At 41.7% G+C, this 14053-nt stretch overlaps 1 protein-coding gene across 1 annotated transcript in view; it reads right to left on the bottom strand.

Annotated features, from left to right (window-relative positions):
- RASGRF2 (Ras protein specific guanine nucleotide releasing factor 2) overlaps positions 1-14053 on the bottom strand; it is a 225546-nt gene that overhangs the window by 38136 nt on the left and 173357 nt on the right.

Genomic DNA, 14053 nt, shown 5'->3' with positions numbered 1-14053 from the left:
CATTCTAACAATAAATGAGAATTTTTTCTATAGTGCTACTTTTTTGGTGCTAGTCCACCCGCATTACAGTGTGCTTAATTAAGTTAACTGTTTTTAATAAAGTGCATGTGGAAAGTTTTTCAATACTGTAAACTTATGTTTGTGTTGCTAAGAGCAAGTCAGGCATAGGGGCACCAGTTTAATAATCCCGCCTAGGGCACCATAAATCTTAAGGACGGCCCTGGTTGGGTGGGAATAAAGGTGAACAGCAGCGGAGTTAGAGTTAGTGGGGCCCTGTGCTCAGCTTCATTCCCCACCCCCGGGGGGGCCATTCTCTCTTATCTCCTGCCCCCCCCTTTCTTTTCTTTTTTTCCCCTTGCATTCTCCTCCTGGGGTTGGGGGTGCAGGATCTGGGAGGGAGTTAGGGTGTGGGAGGGCATTCAGGGTTGGGGTACAAGGTCTGGGAGGGAGTTAGGGTGCAGGAACAGGCTGGGGATGGGGGGTCTGGCCAAGAGTTAGGGTGCAGGAGGGGGCTCAGGGCTGGGGTGCAGAGCACTTACCAGGGGCAGCTCCCGTTTGGCGGGTGGGGTGCAGGTGCGGGAAGTTCAGGTGGCTCTGTGCGGCCCTGTGCTTCCCCGCAGGCACCGCCCCCCACAGCCCCTATTGGCCGCCATTCTCAGAGCTGTCTCTCTCCCCCATCAGGCAGGGCCGGGAGGCCAGGGCTTTAAGGCTGCAGCTCAGGGCTAAGTGGGCCCCGGAGCAGTGGGCTGCAGCCCCTAAAGACCTGCCACCTTTCTGCATCCGGCCCTGCGAGCCCGGGCTGGAGGACTCAGGGGAAGCCACTGAAGTTTCCCCTTCAAAGCGCCGCTTCTCTCCGGCCGGCTGCACGGCTGCCCTGTGCTTCTCCGGAGTCCTCCGGCCCATGTTCGCCGTGCTCCCGCCACCCGCACCTCCCGCCTGCTCCCCTGAGGCTGCGGGTGAGCCTCCCTCCCTGCTCCCCACAGCTTCGACTCCCGCAACCCCCCCGCAGGGGGTGTGACGGTGCTGAGCTGCCAGAGTGCCCGGCCCTAGGGCCCCCTGTTGTTGGGGGGCCCCATGCCGGGTCACTGTGTGTTTCACGGTAAATCTTCCCCTGACAGCGAGGGAAAGAGCGATACCGTGGTGGAAATATTGAAATAATGGTGGAGAGAGGGGATGACGAGGGATTGATACACAGGACGGTAAAAGGAAAGACGTAATTTCAGAGAAATGGGGAGAGCATTTGGGAGGGAGATGGAGAAAGAGTTTTAACAGAGTAGGGAGAAGGAAAGCAAAGTGGAGGATTAAAAATACCAGATTAGAACAGAGTGAGAGGCATTTGCAGGTAAAACTACACTCCGATGAAGTGAGCTGTAGTTCACGAAAGCTGATGCTCAAATAAATTTGTTAGTCTCTAAGGTGCCACAAGTCCTCCTTTTCTTTTTTGCGAATACAGACTAACACGGCTGCTACTCTGAAGTCCGTCTGGGTGCACACAGAGGAGTGGAGAGAGCACATGAAGACTTCCCTCCCTGGGGCTCCTGTGCAGGAGCCAGCTCAAAATAGCAGAATGGCACAGGCACTAGAAAAGCTAGTGCTACCAGGGAGAGGCTGAGACCATGAGTGGTCATGCTTCAGAGAAGTACAAATCAGAAAATCCTGGTCACAGTCAGTTAGTTGCATCTCAAAGAGCAGAATCATGCAGTCTGCAGAGATCCACACATATTTTCAAGTGAAGTAGGCAAATTTCAAATTTGGCAGATTTCGCCATGTGATTTATGAATATAGTTGGGCCAAATTCTGCTCTCATTAACAGCAATATAAATCCAAAGTAATTTATATGAAATCAGTAGAGTTACGCTTAATTTACACCGGTGTCTTAAAGCAGAATTTGGCCTAATTAACTGATGGAACAGAACTGAGTGGAGGTGCACTTGTGATGTGGTATACTAAAAGAAAATTTAATTTTCCAATGTAAAAGAAAATTTTAAAAAGCATATTTTGATCATAATTCCTGTGATGGGAATCCTGATAAATTAACTTAAACTGAAACAATTATGGATGGAGAAGGGAGAGGTAACAGAAACAATAATTAGCTATAAAGGGAAATGTAGCTCTGACCTCTCCTAGGCTTACTTAAACAAACAAACAAAGGAGAATCACTTTGCTTTTCCTCTCGTTTCAAGCGTAAAGAAGGTACCATCTTTTGGGGAGAATGCCAGTCCTGCTTTTATAACATTAGTTTTAGTCTGTCTCCCTAATTGACTATAATTACTTTAAAAGTACAAGCTATGTAAATAAAATGACTAAATAATTCCCATGGCACATCATACAATTTTTTTTAATTTCTAAGCATTCTATAGTACTCTGAAACCTTGAAAGAAGAATCTAGCCACTAGGTATTGTCAGATTAAAGTTTTCAGAACTGATAAGAAATGTGACATTTCTGCTTCTAAATTCTGTGGGTTAGAATGTTTAACTGAAATACAAAAAGAACTCACTGAAGCGGGACCTGTCAGACTCCAGCAGAAGCGAATTAAGTATACCTCTAATTAATTTGACTGACTGTATGCTTTGCTAGCATTCTGAGGGTAACTCACATTTCCTGAAGGGTCAAGGAAGATCAAACCCTTGCACTTCTGCAACCTTTTACTTCAATCAACTACATTAATATTTTATACAAATACATATGCTATACGCAGTATGTAATTATGCAAATACTTAGAATTCTCCAACTACATGACCAATAATTCATTGGAATGTTTATTTATAAGAGAGGGCGAGAACCAGGCAACCCCACAAAGTTTCACATTGTTGTGGGCAAAAGGTCCTGAGGAAGAGCTCCAGGTAGCTCGAACGCTTGTCTCTCTCACCAACAGAAGCTGGTCCAATAAAAGATATTAACTCAACCACCTTGTGTCTCTAAGAAGCTGTCAGGCATAGTATACATTATGCCTTTAAACATTAACAGCAGGCTGAAGATACATATTAATATTATTATGTATTGTACTGAAATAGAATTGTCTCAGAAAATCAAAGTGTAGGAATGAACTATAATTATTGATACATAACTGTGACCATTTCCTCAATTATTCAATTCCTTGTACTTTGGTCACAAGTGTCTGATTTTCATAATCATCAAGACTATAGTATACAAATCCCTATACTGAATATTCACTTGAACTGAGCTACAAAGGGGGAAGCAACTTGCACCAGGTAAAAGTCTGGAACAAAAGAGGAACCAGAGACCAATTCAATCCCTGCTCAGCTGCCCAGTGCTTGTGGCAATTCCACAACTGAATGTGATTAGCAGACACCCATCTTCAGCTAATCAGAGAGCGGGGATTGCAAAATCATTCTAGTTGCGATCCTCAAAGGAGGTTAAGGGTATAGGCACACAATTCCTAATGGAATTTAATATAAATAGAGAATATAACTGTATTTGGCTCCTTTGGGAAGCTCAGCCTCTGAGACTATTTCTCAATATAGGCAAATCTTGCTCTGATAGGCTAATACAATACATCACTTCTGACTGGCTGGGAGTTTTTCAAACATTGCCAGCAATAAGGACACTGTTTCAGCTTCTTACTCTCTTCAGGAAAGGCAGATAAAACTCCAATTTATAGCTTATAATGTTTAGATGAAAGAAGAAAATAGGACCATAAAGCAAAGAAAATGAGGTGGTAGAACTGTTTATTAGAGTATTAAAAACATCTATAGACTTAATTTGCTTTGCTTCTTGAGTCTTGACCCCAAAGTAACTGTCACAGTATTTGTGTTTTACTTGTTTACAATGGTAGACTCCTACACTGTTTCTCTCAGTTCAGTTTGGAAGCAAAGTATAGACACAAGTGAGCTTTCAGAGTAGCAGCCGTGTTAGTCTGTATTCGCAAAAAGAAAAGGAGTACTTGTGGCACCTTAGAGACTAACAAATTTATTAGAGCATAAGCTTTCGTGAGCTACAGCTCACTTCATCGGATGCATTTGGTGGAAAAAACAGAGGAGAAATTTATATACACACACACAGAGAACATGAAACAATGGGTTTATCATACACACTGTAAGGAGAGTGATCACTTAAGATAAGCCATCACCCACAGCAGGGGGGGGAAAGGAGGAAAACCTTCCATGGTGACAAGCAAGGTAGGCTAATTTCAGCAGTTAACAAGAATATCAGAGGAACAGTGGGGGGTGGGGTGGGGTGGGGGGGAGAAATACCATGGGGAAATAGTTTTACTTTAGCTCACGAAAGCTTATGCTCTAATAAATTTGTTAGTCTCTAAGGTGCCACAAGTACTCCTTTTCTTTTTGCGAATACAGACTAACACGGCTGCTACTCTGAAACCAAACATTCTGCAGTTATTCTAGCAGAAGAGCTTTGTTCACTTTCAGGAGGTGCTTCAGAACAGACAGAAGGGAATCATAGACTATCAGGGTTGGAAGGGACCTCAGGAGGCATCTAGTCCAACCCTCTGCACAAAGCAGGACCAATCCCCAATTTTTGCCCTAGATAGCCACCTCAAGGATTGAACTCACAAACCTGGGCCAATGCTCAAACCACTGAGCTAGCCCTCTCTCCCCAAAAACAAGGAAAATGAGAAGGAAGTGGGGGAAAGAGAATGAAAAGAAGGATACAATGCATTTCTTTTAAACAAGCTAAAAACCTAAATAATTTACCTTTCACCCAAAAATTAATGCCAACATAGATTTGATTCTCTTACTCAGTTTGTCAAAAATAAGATGTCACATTATTTGCCTGGATGTTCTTGTCAAACTTGTGTCTATGTCTTGTGATCAACAGGAGACAGTAGTTAGCTTCCCTCCCTTCTAAAAAGGGCAGCAGTTATAGTGTAACCAATATACTTTCACTGAGAATTAATGTGCAGTTCTGATGATGTATCACTGAAATTTTTAAAAATAATGAAGAATCCTTTACTAGTCATTATTTAATCCTTCAGTTTCAAAATAACAAAGCTGTTTTATTAATTCACATTGTCACTGAACAACCATAATTGCTTATTTTACACTGACTCTGCTTTCAGGAATTCTGCACACAAGATCACATTTTAGATTTAATGATATTGTCTGTGTTTAGATAACAGAGTTTAAAAAAAGTTTTTTTAAAAACACCCATGACATTAGTTTTGATACAGTTTAGTGGTTTACAAGATACTTTATAAAGCTAACTCATATCAGAACCCAGTAGAGGAAAGACCAGCCAATCCCCATCCAGAAGCTGCAAGCGATGGCAGGGGAGGCCATGAGAGGGTCCCCCAGCAGCTGACACCCTCATTAACATGGCCACCTTTTTCCTTCCCAGGCTCCTATGCTAACACTGAATTGATTCCGTGTGGTGGAAGGTGGCCACAATGGGAACAAGCTCTTGGACAGAGGAGGACTTGGGCAAAGGAGAAGAGGGATGTGATGGTCAAGGCTAGGGAGAAAAAAGTTAATGGCTCAGATGTGTATCTAACATCACCTCAGACATTTTATATGTACATTTGTCTGTCTGTATTGTTTATTTAAATTATAAACGCTTCTGGGAAGGAACTACATACTCTTTGGTTTGTACAGCTTCTAACATATTTTGGGCATTACAGCAATAGAAATCATTACAATTATTATAATTTTAGGGAGCCAATCATGCATAAAGAAATAAGCACCTAACTGGCACCTCACTCACAGCACAGAGACAGAGCTGTTGTTATGCTCTCAGTTAGAGCTATTTATACATTGCAACACTGAGCACTCCTTCTGTAGTAGTGTTCTTCCATCTACTCAAAAAAAGAAAGTGTGTAATACAAGTATTTTCTTGTCTGTTCTTATTCACATGAAATAATATATTTTTCAGGTTACTTAGGTTTAATTCAAAATGGGGCTCACAGACTTCTAGCAAAAGAGGTTCATGTTATGCAGGGGGAAGGGGGGAAGTGACTCCCCTGCAATGGCTGAAACACAGAGGCCTTTAATATCTCTTTCCAGGGAGAATGATCAGGCTACATGGGCTGGTTCCCACCCAGCTGCTCTGATGACAGTGAAAATCAGCTGTGAAAGACCACCCTTTTGCTGCTTGTCTTTAGCAGGGGGAAGAGGGTAGGATTAGGTTCCAGACAAATCAAGTAACAGCAGGATACCAAGGGAGGAAAAAACTTTTGAAATGATCATAAGAATGGCCCATTTCAGGCAGTTGACAAGAAGGTATGAGTAACAGTAGGGGAAATTAGTATTGGGGAAATTAGGCCTAATCTGATGATGTCAGTTTGCAAATTAATTCCAGTTCTGCAGATATAACAGATCAAGATTTTTATCAATGTATATGGATTTTTTTCCACTAAATTTAAACGTATACATGATGCAAACATTTAGTTCTGTGGTCATTTGCCCATATCTGCTTTACCAGAGGTTGGGGCTATCTGAGTTAGTTTCACTGGTGATTACTGGAGTATAAAAGAAATGTATGATAACATTGTGGACAGAATTTCAATGGAAAGTAGCTGATGTGGACATTTTTAATCCTGTCTGCGTAGCTGCTATTCTCTATTAAAGCTTTAAAAAGAAGGATGCTGGTGGTTAAAGTACTGGGTTGGAAGTCAGGAGATCTGGAGTCAATGCCTGTCTTTGTTACAGACTAAGTGTGTGTCCCTGAGCAAGTCTATTAACATTTATTTGTACTGCAGTAGAGCTCAAGGACTCAAACCAGGAACCTATTGTACTATACACTGTGCAAACACTTACTTTCATTTTACACATGGGGAATTGAGATGGAGAGAGGTCAATACTTCCTTTCAATCAAACTTTTTCTGACTTGTCTTCACTGTAAGCTCTTCAGTACAGAGATTCTTTCTTTCTGTCTACATGGATTGGGACAAAGTTCCTCCTCTACCTTGGTGGGTCTTGCGCTTATTGGTGGATTTGCTTGCCTTGGAGCTTCACAGCAGCCCTTAGTTTGGCCATTTTTGTGAACCCACAGTTGATGTCAACTCCTCCTGTATCTGACCAGGAGTTGGGAAGTTTAGGAGGAACTCGGGCCTACCCTCTACTCCAGGTTCCAGCCCAGGGCCCTGTGAAATGCAGCTGTCTAGAGTGTCTCCTGGAACAGCTGCGTGACAGCTACAACTCCCTGGGCTACTTCCCCATGGCCTCCTCCCAACACCTTCTTTATCCTCACCATAGGACCTTCCTCCTGGTGTCTGATAATGCTTGTACTCCTCAGTCCTCCAACAGTATGCGTTTTCACTCCCAGCTCCTTACATGCACACCACAAATTGAAGTGAGCTCCTTTTTAAATCCAGGTGCCCTGATTAGCCTGCCTTAATTGAGTCTAACAGCTTCTTCATTGGCTGCAGGTGTTCTAATCAGCCTTTCTGTCTTAATGGTCTCCAGAAAGTTCCCGCTTGTTCTGGAACCTTCCCTGTTACCTTATCCAGAGAAGGGACCTACTTAACTTGGGGCTAATATATCTGCTTTCTATTACTCTCCCATAGCCATCTGGCCTGACCCTTTCACAGTATGTACCGCACCTAGCACAAGGGTGCTCTGATATTAGTTGGCATGTCTAGATGCTACCTCGATAAAAATAACATCCATTTTAGTTTTAAATGTACAAACTTACCTCTTTCAGCATCAGTTATTGCTATATCAAGTTACAAAAGGAGTCCTATCCATCTGTTTGCAGATTATTACATCCTCCAAGTTATATGTTGATTGCTATCAATTTGAGCAGATGTGTTGTAAATAGGGATAGTTATAAAAAAAAAAGATTGTTTTGTATTTTCTTGAATGACTCCAAGTCTGGGATCTGAAAGAGTTAGTTTAAGTGCCGCAATATATTCTATTCCTATTTCTTTAAGACCACAGAGACACAATTTAGGATGTCAGAAATATTTAACAGGAGAGCAAGATTTTGAAGATTTTTTTTTCTTCATTGTTTCCTTACAGTAAAGGTCTCAACTCTTGTGTTATTCTGGGTTTGTTTGTAGAATTTATAAAGAGCACTGATCATAAGGTGTAGTGGTAAAGGCCTAATAGCATTTAAAGCAGTGAGTTCTACTGGAATAAGCAAATGACTGACAGCCATTTTTTGTTCTAATTATGACTCTGCCACTGATTCTATACATGACCTTGGGAAAGTCATTTAACCTTTATGGCTTATTTTCCTCCATCTATACAATGGAAATACTAGTACTTACCTGTCATCTTTCATGGGATGTTTTGTTAATTAAATATATTTTTCTTTATATGTTGAATCTGTATACTCCTTAACTGTCATTTCTTTTTTTCAGAGTAGTCAAAATGCAATACATTACAAATATTGATGTTTAGAATAATAAGCCATAACATCTTCACATATAACCTCTTAATAAAAAAGCAGGGCTGTCAAACAATTAAAAAACTAATTGCTATTAATCGCACTGTTAAACACTAGAATACCATTTATTTTAAATAGTTTTGGATATTTTCTACATTTTAAAATATATTTCAATTACAACACAGAATACAAAGTGTATGGTGCTCACTTTATACTTGTTTTTAATCACAAATATTTGCACTGTAAAAAATGAGAAATAGTATTTTTCAATTCACTTAATACAAGTACTATATTGCAATCTCTTTACCATGAAAAGTTGAACTTACAAGTGTAGAATTATGCGCAAAAAATAACTGCATTCAAAAAACAATGTTAATTTTTAGAGCCTATAAATCCCCTCTGTCCTACTTCTTGTTCAGCCAATCACTCAGACAAACAAGTTTGTTTACATTTGCAGGAGATAATGCTGCCTGCTTCTTGTTTACAATGTCACCTGAAAGTGAGAACAGGCGTTTCCATGACATTATTGCAGCTGGCATTGCAAAATATTATGTGCCAGATGCATGAAAGATATACATGTCCCTTCATACTTCAACCACTGTTCCAGAGGACATGCGTCCATGCTTATAACGGGTTCTGCTTAATAACCGTCCAAAGCAGTGTGGACTGATACATGTTCATTTTCATCATCCAAGTCAGATGCCACCAGAAGAAAGGTTGATTTTCTTTTTTGGTGGTTTGGATTCTGTAGTTTCCACATCTGAGTGTTGCTCATTTAAGACTTGTGAAGCCTGCTCTACTCCTCATCCTGCTCAGATTTTGGAAGGCACTTCAGATTCTAAAACCTTGGGTCAAGTGATGTAGCTATCTTTGGAACCTTCTTTGTGTTTTGTCAAATCTGTAGGGTGACCAGATAGCAAGTGTGAAAAATCGGGACAGGGTGTAAAGGGTAACAGGAGCCCATATAAAAAAAGAAGTCCCAAATATCAGAACTGTCCCTATAAAAATTGGGATATCTGGTCACCCTACAAATCTGCAGTGAACGTGTTCTTAAAAAGAAGAACATGTGCTGGGTCGTCATCATCATCCGAGACTGCTATAACATGAACTATATGGCAGAATGCAGGTAAAACAGAGCAAGAGACATACAATTCTCCCCCAAGGAGTTCAGTCACAAATGTAAGTAATGCATTATTTTTTAAATGAGCACCATCAGCATGGACACATCCTCTAGTATGGTGGCCAAAGCATGAAGGGGCATATGAATGTTTAACATAACTGGCACGTAAATACCTTGCAGTGCCAGCTACAAAAGTGCCATGCAAATGTCTGTTCTCACTTTCAGGTGATATTGTAAATAAGAAGCGGGCCCCATTATCTCCTGCAAATGTAAACAAACTTGCACTCAAAAACAAAAACAAGCTACATTTGTAAGTTGCACTTACACGATAAAACTATTGCATGACAGTACTTCTATGAGGTGAATTGAAAAATACTATTTCTTTTGTTTGCCATTTTTAAAGTGCAAATATTTGTAATAAAAGGTAATATAAAGTGAGCACTGTGCACGTTGTATACTGTGTTGTAATTGAAATCAATACATTTAAAAATTTAGAAAAAACATCCAAAAATGTAATACATTTCAATTGGTATTTTATTGTTTAACAGTGCGATTAAGCGTGATTGATCAACAGCCCTTAAAAAAAAACAAACCAACAATCAGTTAACTCAAAAAAATTAATAGATTTCCATTCCATACGGTTAAATTCAGTGCCTTGCATAATGACAGGTTTCAGAGTAGCAGCTGTGTTAGTCTGTATTTGCAAAAAGAAAAGGAGTAGTTGTGGCTCCTTTTCTTTTTTCAAAAAAATTAATCTGCTATTTTAATGAAGGGCAGAGATTTTGAACAATGTGCATGTGAGGTAAATAGTCTCTTTTTAAGCAAAAAGAAAAGGAGTACTTGTGGCACCTTAGAGACTAACAAATTTATTAGAGCATAAGCTTTCGTGAGCTACAGCTCACTTCATCGGATGCATTTGGTGGAAAAAGCAGAGGAGAGATTTATATACACACACACAGAGAACATGAAACAATGGGTTTATCATACACACTGTAAGGAGAGTGATCACTTAAGATGAGCCATCACCAGCAGCAGGGGGGGGAAGGAGGAAAACCTTTCATGGTGACAAGCAGGTAGGCTAATTCCAGCAGTTAACAAGAATATCAGAGGAACAGTGGGGGGTGGGGTGGGAGGGAGAAATACCATGGGGAAATAGTTTTACTTTGTGTAATGACTCATCCATTCCCAGTCTCTATTCAAGCCTAAGTTAATTGTATCCAGTTTGCAAATTAATTCCAATTCAGCAGTCTCTCGTTGGAGTCTGTTTTTGAAGCTTTTTTCTTGAAGTATAGCCACTCTTAGGTCTGTGATCGAGTGACCAGAGAGATTGAAGTGTTCTCCAACTGGTTTTTGAATGTTATAATTCTTGACGTCTGATTTGTGTCCATTCATTCTTTTACGTAGAGACTGTCCAGTTTGGCCAATGTACATGGCAGAGGGGCATTGCTGGCACATGATGGCATATATCACATTGGTAGATGCACAGGTGAATGAGCCTCTGATGGTGTGGCTGATGTGATTAGGCCCTATGATGGTATCCCCTGAATAGATATGTGGACAGAGTTGGCAACGGGCTTTGTTGCAAGGATAGGTTCCTGGGTTAGTGGTTCTGTTGTGTGGTGTGTGGTTGCTGGTGAGTATTTGCTTCAGATTGGGGGGCTGTCTGTAAGCAAGGACTGGTCTGTCTCCCAAGATCTGAGAGAGCGATGGCTCGTCCTTCAGGATAGGTTGTAGATCCTTGATGATGCGTTGGAGGGGTTTTAGTTGGGGGCTGAAGGTGATGGCTAGTGGCGTTCTGTTGTTTTCTTTGTTGGGCCTGTCCTGTAGTAGGTGACTTCTGGGTACTCTTCTGGCTCTGTCAATCTGTTTCTTCACTTCAGCAGGTGGGTACTGTAGTTGTAGGAATGCATGATAGAGATCTTGTAGGTGTTTGTCTCTGTCTGAGGGGTTGGAGCAAATGCGGTTATATCGTAGCGCTTGGCTGTAGACAATGGATCGAGTGGTATGATCTGGATGAAAGCTAGAGGCATGTAGGTAGGAATAGCGGTCAGTAGGTTTCCGATATAGGGTGGTGTTTATGTGACCATCGCTTATTAGCACCGTAGTGTCCAGGAAGTGGATCTCTTGTGTGGACTGGTCCAGGCTGAGGTTGATGGTGGGATGGAAATTGTTGAAATCATGGTGGAATTCCTCAAGAGCTTCTTTTCCATGGGTCCAGATGATGAAGATGTCATCAATGTAGCGCAAGTAGAGTAGGGGCATTAGGGAACGAGAGCTGAGGAAGCGTTGTTCTAAGTCAGCCATAAAAATGTTGGCATACTGTGGGGCCATGCGGGTACCCATTGCAGTGCCGCTGATTTGAAGGTATACATTGTCACCAAATGTGAAATAGTTATGGGTCAGGACAAAGTCACAAAGTTCTGCCACCAGGTTAGCCGTGACAGTATCGGGGATACTGTTCCTGACGGCTTGTAGTCCATCTTTGTGTGGAATGTTGGTGTAGAGGGCTTCTACATCCATAGTGGCTAGGATGGTGTTTTTAGGAAGATCACCAATGGACTGTAGTTTCCTCAGGAAATCGGTGGTGTCTCGAAGATAGCTGGGAGTGCTGGTAACGAAGGGCCTGAGGAGGGAGTCTACATAGCCAGACAATCCTGCTGTCAGGGTGCCAATGCCTGAGATGATGGGGCGTCCAGGATTTCCAGGTTTATGGATCTTGGGTAGCAGATAGAATACCCCAGGTCCTGGCTCCAGGGGTGTGTCTGTGCGGATTTGTTCTTGTGCTTTTTCAGGGAGTTTCTTGAGCAAATGCTGTAGTTTCTTTTGGTAACTCTCAGTGGGATCAGAGGGTAATGGCTTGTAGAAAGTGGTGTTGGAGAGCTGCCTAGTAGCCTCTTGTTCATACTCTGACCTATTCATGATGACGACAGCACCTCCTTTGTCAGCCTTTTTGATTATGATGTCAGAGTTGTTTCTGAGGCTGTGGATGGCACTGTGTTCTGCATGGCTGAGGTTATGGGGTAAGCGATGCTGCTTTTCCACAATTTCAGCTCGTGCACGTCGGCGGAAGCAGTCTATGTAGAAATCCAGGCTGCTGTTTCGACCTTCAGGACTGCCAACACTACAAAAAGAAGGATTCTAGGTGGACTCCTCCTGAAGGTCGAAACAGCAGCCTGGATTTCTACATAGACTGCTTCCGCCGACGTGCACGAGCTGAAATTTGTTTGAATTATTATTTGTTAAAGAGCTGTTAAACTAAATGAGACAAACCCTTATTACTATGGGCTTATTATTAAGTTGATGAAGTTTGTGGTGTAATATTGGCTTAAGGCTGAAAGTCAGCCTAAACACTTACTTCAGAAGTTTATTTTTAAAAAACAAATGTAGCTTAGGTTAAAGAGCAAAGAAAGTGTTCAAGGGGTTGACAGTCTTTGCTCATAGGGTATGTCTACACAGGGATAAAAGACCAATGGCATGGCCACGGCTGGCAGAGGTCAGCTGACTCAGACTCACAGGGCTTGGGCTGCGAAGCTAAAAATTGCAGGATCCTAGAGCTTGGGCTCCATCCAAAGCCTGAACATCTACACAGCAATTTCAGCTCTGGAGGCTGAGCTCCATGAGCACAGGTCAGCTGACCTGGGCCAGCTCCAGGATTTGTATCCTTGTGTAGACATAAAGCTGTCTATGTGTAATGGCTGCCTTAGTGACGGTCTGTGCTCTTGAATTGTAGGATAAAGACTTCACTGATGCAACCACTGATTCCGCTATACTGGTAGGAATGCTAGTTTAGGTTCTGACACCTTTCATCATTTTTACCGCCATGCTTTTAATTAACGTAACGGTGAGATTGCTGGAACCTTGTCTACAGTAGGGATCCAATTGGTGCTACTCACTGAAAAGCTAGTAGCACCAGTTTAAGGTTCTCTGGGACAGGGAAACTGTTATATCCTTGTTCATTGTCTAGCACAATGGGACTGGGGCCCCTCAGCGCTACCATGATACACAGTAATAATAGACTCTTAAAATTCCCTATAGACCCAGCTATTTAGACCTCAAATGGTCTAACAAGTAACCAGTGAGAACTTGGTGCATCCACTAGCAAGGCCAAACTATCAAGTTTGTTTCCAAAAATTCTAACTGCTTGTGATACACACAAAGATTTTATTTAATCTGCCCCCCTCCCCCCAAACACACACAATTTTGAGGGCTGCCAGGGGAAGGAGAAGGAGCTGTTGAAGGATTAGAAGTTAAATATATTTACTTACAAATAAAATTCAGAAAGTGCCATAAAACCTATATGCAAATAAAACCAAAGTGGTAGAGAATATAGGTGGGGCTGACAGCACCACCTATAATTGCGCTTGCCCAACATTTCCCATTTTAAGATTTTTCAGTTGCTTATAACTTTACCAAACTAATTGTTTGGGCTGAAATTTTCCATGCTGATATTTGACACATCTGTCATTAATTATTATTGTTAACATTTATATTATAGTAGCACCCAATGGGGCATTGATCCTGCCTGAGGCCTTTTGTGCTAGGTGCTGTACAAACACATAGGCAGAGATGGTCCTTCTCCCTGAAGAGTTTATAATCTAAAGACAAATTGCAACATATGAACGTAATAA

Source organism: Dermochelys coriacea, chromosome 5, assembly GCF_009764565.3.
Source record: "Dermochelys coriacea isolate rDerCor1 chromosome 5, rDerCor1.pri.v4, whole genome shotgun sequence".
NCBI lineage: Eukaryota > Metazoa > Chordata > Testudines > Dermochelyidae > Dermochelys > Dermochelys coriacea.
The sequence above is the reverse complement of the archived record's forward strand: the minus strand, read 5'-3'. Positions and strand labels throughout refer to the sequence as shown.